General features: G+C 33.2%; 1 long non-coding RNA gene across 1 annotated transcript; it reads right to left on the reverse strand.

The window, feature by feature from the left end:
* Positions 1-1,845: 1,845 nt before the first annotated feature.
* On the reverse strand, positions 1,846-2,178 carry LOC124337867. Its single transcript, XR_006917546.1, has 3 exons — positions 2,110-2,178; positions 1,977-2,046; positions 1,846-1,916 (listed from the first exon to the last, which is right to left on the reverse strand). It is a non-coding gene; the product is annotated as an uncharacterized LOC124337867 (long non-coding RNA).
* Positions 2,179-9,866: the final 7,688 nt, after the last annotated feature.

Below are 9,866 nucleotides of genomic sequence, written 5' to 3' on the forward strand. Positions count from 1 at the left end.
TTCTAAATATTAAGTTTACTAGGGAAGTCTACGTAGGTAAAAAGAAAACGACATAGACGAAACGATTTAAGGGCCAAAAATTATGTTTAAGTACTTTTGACATCAATTTTTTTACATAAAAAGAATAAAAAATAATATCATTTGTACATAAACTTTTTCCCCCATCGAACTTAGTTTGGAGTTTGGACATGAAAAAATGGATATCAATTTTGTCACATGAAAATGATGTCTAAAATATGACATCCATATAACATCTGTCCGGCACTTATTTTGCCGGAAAAATTGGAAAAAGGGAGATTTAGACTCTGAAAGATTTTTTATTTGCCACTTGAAAAAGGTTACTGCATTTGCCAGATGTGGTGTCCTTTTCGGGTAGAATAATTGATTTAAGATATCGTACACATAAGAGAGCGATTAGTGGGATGTCAAAATTATATCCAAAACTAGGCTGTTAATGTCATGAAAGGAATATAAAAATAAATGTTTTCGAAGATTCGCGGGAAAATGCTTGGAAATAGGGTGTGAATAGATATTTTGAGTATCGACAAGATTTCGAACCACTATGCCAAATGGCATTTATTCCCATAACAAAAAGAATTAATAATATATTATCAATAAACTTTAAAACATTTATTGAAAAAAAAACCTCCACAATAATATGTAGTATTTAACGGAAAATAGGTTCTAGAAAATAGCAAATAGCAGGGTTTCGTATTATTCTGTGTTCAATTGACGGGACAATTTATATTTCGTCATTGATTAATTGCATTGTTTCGCCGACTAAATATCCGAGTTCCCAAGCAAGATTATTCTCGACTGAAATGCTATCCAAAAATTTCGTGACTACTGGGGACACACCTTTTGAAGTAACATTTCTACCAGTAGAGCCCTGACGACAAACACCTTTACAGTTACAGCCAAATATGTTACAATGTCCATATCCACAATATGGAGTCCCCGCCGTTCCATCACGACAGCAGCAATTGGTCACCTTGTAGCAGCAATCGGCTGTGACTGAATCGGACATTATCGATAGCAGTACAACAGTCAAAACAGCAGAAATGCTGCACATAAGAGTCATCTTGGCCATATTTATCTATAAATAATCAATATACGAATAATAATTTAATAATTGATAAGTGACATTCGGCTACATTATCTCTTTACGGCCTGAAAAATAAAAACAAATATATGACCCCCGATGCAATTTATTATGCAGAAAAGCCGTTTTTCCCGACAGATAACAAAGGGTTATGTCTTAAAAATGAATATGCAGAGATTGTACGGAACAAGTAATTGAAATATAGGATACGTACCGAAAATGTTTAAGTTTCAAAGATATTGCTATATAAGAAGACCTGTTTTGATCAGGAGAGAGTGCGTTTTGTGAATGTGTGCTTGAAAGTTCTGTTCGGCTCTTATATTATAGATTGGTGTTTTATTAACAGTTCGTATAGTACTTCCATGAAATCGAAGTTGAGTAAGAGTCTTTAAAAAAAGTCGGTAGTTCAATAATTAAGTTGTAAATGCATTTCGTCAGAAGCTAAAAAATAGCCATATTGTGAAATGAAAGTCGAATTGTAATACAAAATACAAAGACACGAAGCAATTACATTGAATTTTAAATACGTACGTATTATTATCATGCAAATTAAATCAACGTGTTTCCACTTAATGAAAACCTGAGCTGGCTCGTAAGAGCAAAATCTCTTGTATTGTGTTCGACTTGACTTGTGCTCATATAAATGAACACGCTGTACTTGTGATAATGGAAGTGGTGGTTCCTGAGAAGGAATAAAAAAAGGTTAGGGACATAATCAGAGAGAGCGAGTAAAAATTTAGCTACCTGTGAAGACAGGCTACACACAAGGTGAGAATCACTCGTACACAGGGTCAACACCCAGAGGTGAATAGGCCTGGGAGGGAACATAGATTATAATTAAGGTGATTGGCATGAATTCATTAACAAAACATACCAATTAGTGTCCTATGACACACAAATGTCGGATATATCGTCACACACTTGATACAACTCGAGTGACGTCTCTGAAGAAACATATGACACAGAATTAGTAGGGAAAATACAACATAAATTCATGATGGAAATACCTTAGAATAAGAAGAGCGACACACACACACACGGGTCCTTAAACCCAGTAAATTGACTTTGGGGAATCACGACAAATCAGTTTAACACGAGAGAGAGAGAGAGAGTGAAAGCCCAGAATTCAACGTGGTTTACAGACGACATTAATTGACAATTGAGAGGGGGAAAAAGGAGGGAGGGAAAACGTTGCCCAATTTCAGACGGGGGTGCGCTTTCGCCGATTCACAACGTAATGTTTTAATTATCTTTAGGCATTAGTTTATACACTTCTAGATGATATCACGGCATTTTTGCACGAGCGTTCATGATTTGACCTTCCATAAAGTTTTTGGATGCAAACGTTTGTGTAAAGGGAACTGTTTTTTTTAAATTTTCCAAATATAAAGATGTAGACATAATATTCTCATGAATTATGATACAAGAATTTTTTGTCTTCTTTTGCAAAAAAAATTTGCCCAATAAAGTGTGTTTTTATCGCCTGTTTTACACGGCTCCAATGGGGTAAATGCAGTTTTCCAAATGAAGTGAATGATTGCAGAACGCTATATGGTGAACTTCTACAAAAATGTGTATAAAAATTAAACATCGTCCTGTTTTCTTCTACTTGTTTGCCTTTTTCGTTTTAGTAGTAGCCATAGGGACATTCCACTAAAAAAACAATCTATGATGCTCTTTAAATTTATATTGCGATAAAAATTTGTGTTTGTATCGAGAAATACACAAATAATTTATTGTGAAATTTTTAGATTTTTAAATTTATCAGTTTCCGAGCTATAGCAATTAATTTTTTTTATTGTTTCATTTTAATATGAAGGCAAACCAAATTTGTTTTCTCTTACTTGCGTCTCTTCTTAGCCCTTTAAGAATTAAACAAAAATTAATCGACCGCTCACCCAGATAGTACATAGTCATATTAATTGCATGTCAATAAAATATGCTAATGTCATTTAGGATATCGATGTCTAATAACTGACATCACTTTTACATTATGTTTATGTAATATATTGATTCGACATTGAAAATTTTAGTTATTTAAGATGCCAATTACATATACACAAAATAATACTTTTTATGTATGAAATATGACATGAAATAGATATATTGATGGTTGTCCAAAATTAGACTTGGTTATCATAAATATAGTAATGATATACTTAATCCTTTGGGAATGTACTAAAAAACCGAAAAATAATTTATAACAATTACGCGATGTCACCAAACAAAAATAATCTATTGAATTTTAATAGATTATTAAGAAGAATGCTTTAACATTTCACATTTAGTTAAATAACAAAAATAGTGATAAAGAATGAGTAAATTGTTATCAATATACAAGAAAAAGTGTAATTACTACTGAAAAATGTAAATATAAAAACCGTTTCATCGTCATCCGACACCAACAGCGAACAGGTGAATAGGCAGACGAAGGATAGGGCTCTTTGACGAACATAATGCAGAATAGGCCTGTTTGACATTTTTTTAAAACATTTGTTTTCATCGTGGCAACGCATCAGTTGCCGACAGAATACGTCTGCTATTAGAGACCGTCGCGCTTTGTCTGACTCTGTTGGACCTACCAACACCAAATGACGTCATCTAACCTTCGAAAAAACCGTTGCAAAATAGTTTCTTTGTTGATATGGCCTATTGGAAGAATATCCATTTGGTAATTGAGAGACCAGAGATAATTTCTCGTGGGATACTAATCTTTATCATAATTCTAAGCATCAAATTCAAATTTTTTATGCTTTGTTAAGTGGGTATGATTTAAGATATCGTACACATAAGAGAGCGATAAGTGGGATATCAAAATTGTATCCAAAACTAGACTGTTAATGTGGAATATCAAAATAGCTTTTTTCGAAGATTCGCAAGAAACTTCACTGCTCGGGGCTAGGGTGTGAATAGATATTTTGAGTCTCGACAATATTTCGAACCACTATGCCAAATGGCATTTATTCCCATAACCAAAAAGAATGAATAACAATATATTATCAATAAACTTGAAATTATTTATTGGAAAAAGACTTCCAACTATAATATATATTCTATAACGGAAATAGGTTCTAGAAAATAGCAAAAGGGTTTCGTATTATTCTGTGTTCAATTGACAAGAAAATTTATATTTCGTCATTGATTAATTGCATTGTTTCGCCGACTAAATATCCGAGTTCCCAAGCGAGATTATCCTCGATTGGAATGCTATCCAAAAATTTCGTGACTTTGGCGAACACACCTTTTGAAGTAACATTTCTACCAATAGGGCCCTGACGACAACCACCTCTACAGTTGCAGCCAAATATGTTACAACGTCCAACTCCACAATATGGAGTCCCCGCCGTTCCATCACGACAGCAGCAATTGGTCACCTTGTAGCAGCAATCGGCTGTGACTGAATCTGACATTATCGATAGCAGTACAACAGTCAAAACAGCAGAAATGCTGCACATAAGAGTCATCTTGGCCATATTTATCTATAAATAATCAATATACGAATAATAATTTAATAATTGATAAGTGACATATGGGCTACATTATCTCTTTACGTCCTGAAAAAAACAAACAAATCAGATGCCTAGACCCCAGATGCAATTTTTTTTATGCAGAAAAGCCGTTTTTTCCCGACATATGACGAAGGGTTATGTCTTTCAAATGGATATGCAGAGATTTTACAGTATAAGTTATTGAAATATAGGATACGTACCGAAAATGTTTAAGTTTCGAAGATATTGCAATATTAGAAGACCTGGTTTGATCAGGAGAGAGTGCGTTTTGTGAATGTGTGCTTGAAAGTTCTGTTATTAGGCTCTTATATAGATGGTGAACTATTAACAGTTCGTATAGTACTTCCATGAAATCGAAGTTGAGTAAGAGTCTTTAAAAAAGTCGGTACTTAAATGCTGGAGTTGCAAATACATTTCGTCAGAAGCTAAAAAATAGTCATATTGTGACATGAAAGTCCAATTGTAATACGAAATACAAAGACACGAAGTAATCACATTGAATGTTAAATACGTACGAATTATTATCATACAAATTAAATCCACGTAATGTTGTAATTATCTTTAGGCATTAGTTTATACACTAATAAATGATATCGCGGCATTGCGGCGCAAGCGTTCATGATTTGACCTTCCATAAAGTTTATGGAAGCAAACTTTGGTGTAAAGGGGACGTTTTTTAAATATTCCAAATATGAAGAGGTAGATCGAACTGTCTTATGATGTACAAATTTTTTGTCTTCTTTTGAGAAAAAAAATTGCCCAATAAAGTGTTGTTATTTTTTTTAATCGCCAGTTTTACATGGCTTCTATGGGGAGAATGCAGTTTGCCAAAGGAAGTGAATGGTTGCAGAACGCTATGTGGTGAACTTCTACAAAAAACATGTATATCAAAATTAAACATCGCCATATTTTCTTCTTCTTGTTTGCCGATTAACGTCGCGTTCAAAAAATCAAATTTTTCACAGAGGTCAACGAATTTTTTTTAGAAGTAGCCATAGGGACATTCCACGCAACAACAAATAACAATCGATGGCGCGCTCAAAATTTATATTGCGATAAAAATTTGTGTATTATCGAGAAATGCACAAAGATTTTATTGCGAAATTTTTAGATTTTTAAATTTATCAGTTTCCGATTTATAGCGATTTATAATTCTTATTGTTTCATTTTGCCAGGAAGGCAAATTTTTTTTAAATTGTTTTTTGTCCTATAAGAAATTTAAAAAAAAACAGACAATCGATCGCTCACCCAGATAGCCCAGAGGCATCTAAATTGCTTGTCAATAAAATATGCTAATATCATTCAGGATATCCATGTCTTATAACTGACATCAATGTTACATTATGTTTATGTAATTTATTGATTTGATATCGAAAATTTTTTACATTTAAGAACTCAACTACAAATATACAAAACAATACTTTTTATGTATTAAATATGACATGAAATAGATGTATAAGATTGTTGTCCAAAATTATACATGGTAATCAGAATATAGTAATGATATACTTAATCCTTTGGGAATGTACTGAAAACCAAAAATTATTGATAACAATAACGCGATGTCACAAAACAAAAATAACCATTTGTATTTTAAAAGATTATTATAAAGAATGCTTTAAAATTATATATTTAGGAATACTAACAAGGTAGTACTACAAAGGTAGCAAGCGATGTCTCACACCTTTCCCCTTTTTTTTAGTGCCACACTATGTGGTTTTTTATCCAATTTCTTTAAAACTGAAGAAAAAGTATCCGTTTATTTGTAAGTCTCCTTGATGTATGAAGATCTCTTCTACAAAATAGGTGGAGCCATGTGTTATGCATAAAAGGCAAATATTTACTTGTACAACGTTATATAAATAGCAAATATGAACAAGATTCCTTCGGGAATGTCCTTCGGGAATTTTTTTAAACGTTAAAGAGACAGAAAATCAAGGTTAAATAGTAGAAAGTAAATAGTATACATACTATTATGTTTGGAAAATTCTGAGTCCCTTTATTCTCTTAAATGATTTGATTCTCATTAACTAATTGACTAATAATCTGTCAATATTATGAGTGGTGCGACTTAGGTGTGGCGGAGGCTTCGCCCCGCCACCCCACGTCGCACTTCATGTTTAGATTAAGTTAAAGTAACACTTATTACTATAGTAACAATACAATTATATCATGCGATCACATGTTGCATTATATGAGTCTTGGCTAATAGATAGCGAGCTACCATCATACCCATTTTTTTCCTTCCAATATTTAAACAATGATGGTCTAATGGTCAACAACCCAGGCTGTCATTCGCATGGTTCGCGGTTCGAATCTCGATCAAGTCGGAGAGAAAAACTAAGTTTGTAATTTTTGAAAATTCCTCTTAATAAGCTTTCGGAGGTAAATGGAAGTGGAAGATCGGTGGTAAGTGGTAACTCTTCACGACCGCAAGAAGATCTTGATGACCGAGGAGTGGACAGAGGAAGAAGGGAGAGATGACCCAGAGCTTCAAAATGAATATAATCTAACATTTTTAAAATGTTCCTCAACTTCTTGGTTGATGACAAACTGTTAAAAAAGGAGGCATAGAAATTTTACTGACAACCAAATTTATTAAAATAAAGATAAAAAATAGTAAACAAAAAGAGGTAATAATAAAACAAAAAGGGTTAACAAAATAAAAGTGGGAAAATACAAAGTAAAAAGAAGAATAAAGACGAAATCGAAATCGAACATAAAAACCAAATCAAATAATTAATACTCTCCACTCCCATAGCAGAAAACTTGTCTTGCTAGGGAAGATCCAAACTTTTTTTTCTTTTTGTTTACACTGCTGATCATGCACTGACAGTTGGAAGGTTATGCAAAAAAGCGAATTCACTAACTAGGATTCGGCAACCAGCTAGGTAACAAATACGCAAATTAAATTTCTAAAACAGTTATAAAAACAAATGAAAACCCCGTTACGCCATGTATCAAATTTTGAAAGAATTATGTACAAAATTTGGTGACGATTGGTCATTCAGGGAAGAAACGTATAAAGGAACACTAAATGGACATTAAACCCTCTGAATTTCACTACTAGCTACTACTACCCTACCCCCTATACCCCACACCCTATATTGTTAAGGACCTTCGTATATAAATATACCTCAGGGATAAGCATTGTATATGATATACGAAGTCCTATAGACAACGTAAGGATGCTGAGTTGCCAGGTCTGGAAAAGGTCGAAAATCTCGATTAGGGACAACATGCCTGAAATTAACACAGCCCTCTTATGGAGCTTCATTTTCGATTAAATAATACAAAGTGAAAGAACAGGTTATTTTATTGTTTAATATTTTTAAAGGATTTGTCATCATTCTGGCAAGTTACTTATTGTTTTCTGACTTCACTGGACATTGTAGTTTATTTATTATTAATTTTTAAGTAAAAGACATTTTGTTTTCAAAGACAATATCCTGCCCCGAGGAAAGAGAACCCCGCGCCACCCCTTTGTCTCCTCTTAGTTTCTTCCTTCGTCTCTTCTTTCCATTCTTCCCTTGGGGCAGGAAATGGCGATATTTTTTTGTAAACACGGTAGGGACGTTTACATTATTTTAACTTCATTTACATTAATTTAACATTATTTTAACAGTTTTTCATTAATTACATGAGAACTAATTAAGTAAATAAAATTATCCCTTTGGTATATTTATATACGAAGGTCCTTAACAATATAGGGTGTGGGGTATAGGGGGTAGGGTAGTAGTAGCTAGTAGTGAAATTCAGAGGGTTTAATGTCCATTTTGTAATCCTTTATACGTTTCTTCCCTGAATGACCAATGGTCACCAAATTTTGTACATAATTCTGTCAAAATTTGATACATTGCGGAACGAGTTTTTCATTTGTTTTTATTACTGTTTTAGAAATTTAATTTGCGTATTTGTTACCTAGCTGGTTGCCGAATCCTAGTTAGTGAATTCGCTTTTTTTGCGTAACCTTCCAACTGTCAGTGCATGATCAGCAGTGTAAACAAAAAGAAAAAAAAAGTTTGGATCTTCCCTAGCAAGACAAGTTTTCTGCTATGGGAGTGGAGAGTATTAATTATTTGATTTGGTTTTTATGTTCGATTTCGATTTCGTCTTTATTCTTCTTTTTACTTTGTATTTTCCCACTCTTATTTTTTTTTTACCCTTTTTGTTTTATTATTACCTCTTTTTGTTTACTATTTTTTATCTTGATTTTAATAAATTTGGTTGTCCAAGTAAAATTTCTATGCCTCCTTTTTTAACCGTTAGTCATCAACCAAGAAGTTGAGGAACATTTTAAAAATGTTAGATTATATTCATTTTGAAGCTCTGGGTCATCTCTCCCTTCTTCCTCTGTCCTCTCTTCGGTCATGAAGATCTTCTTGCGGTCGTGAAGAGTTACCACCGCTCTTCCACTTCCATTTACCTCCGAAAGCTTATTAAGAGGAACTTTTCAAAAATTACAAACTTAGTTTTCCTTTCCGACTTGATCGAGATTCGAACCGCAAACCATGCGAATGGCAGCCTGGGTTGCTGCCCATTAGACCATCATTGTTATATTCTTGGAAGGGAAAAAATGGGTATGATGGTAGCTCGCTATCTATTAGCCAAGACTCATGTAATGCAACATGTGACCGCATGATATAATTGTATTGTTACTATAGTAATAAGTGTTACTTTAACTTAATCTAAACATGAAGTGCGACGTGGGGTGGCGGGGCGAAGCCTCCGCCACACCTAAGTGACTAAGTCGCACCACTCATAATATTGACAGATTATTAGTCAATTAGTTAATAAGAATTAAATCATTTAAGAGAATAAAGGGAAACAGAATTTTCCAAACATAATAGTATGTATACTATTTACTTTCTACTATTTAACCTTGATTTTCTGTCTCTTTAACGTTTAAAAAAATTCCCGAAGGACATTCCCGAAGGAATCTTGTTTATGTTCTGGTCGCACCGCATTTTTTGTCTAATTTTTAAGACCAAAAATGTTAATGTCATGAAAGGAATATCAAAATAACTTTTTTCGAAGATTCGCAAGAAACTTCAATGCTTGGGACTAGGGTGTGAATATATATTTTGAGTCTCGGCAATATTTCGAACCACTATGCAAAATGGCATTTATTCCCATAACAAAAAGAATTAATAACAAAATGTTATCAATAAACTTGAAATTATTTATTGGAAAAAGACTTCCACTATAATATATATTCTATAAAGAAAATAGGTTCTGGAAAATAGCAAAAGGAT

This window comes from Daphnia pulicaria, chromosome 4, assembly GCF_021234035.1.
Source record: "Daphnia pulicaria isolate SC F1-1A chromosome 4, SC_F0-13Bv2, whole genome shotgun sequence".
Taxonomy (NCBI): Eukaryota; Metazoa; Arthropoda; class Branchiopoda; order Diplostraca; family Daphniidae; genus Daphnia; species Daphnia pulicaria.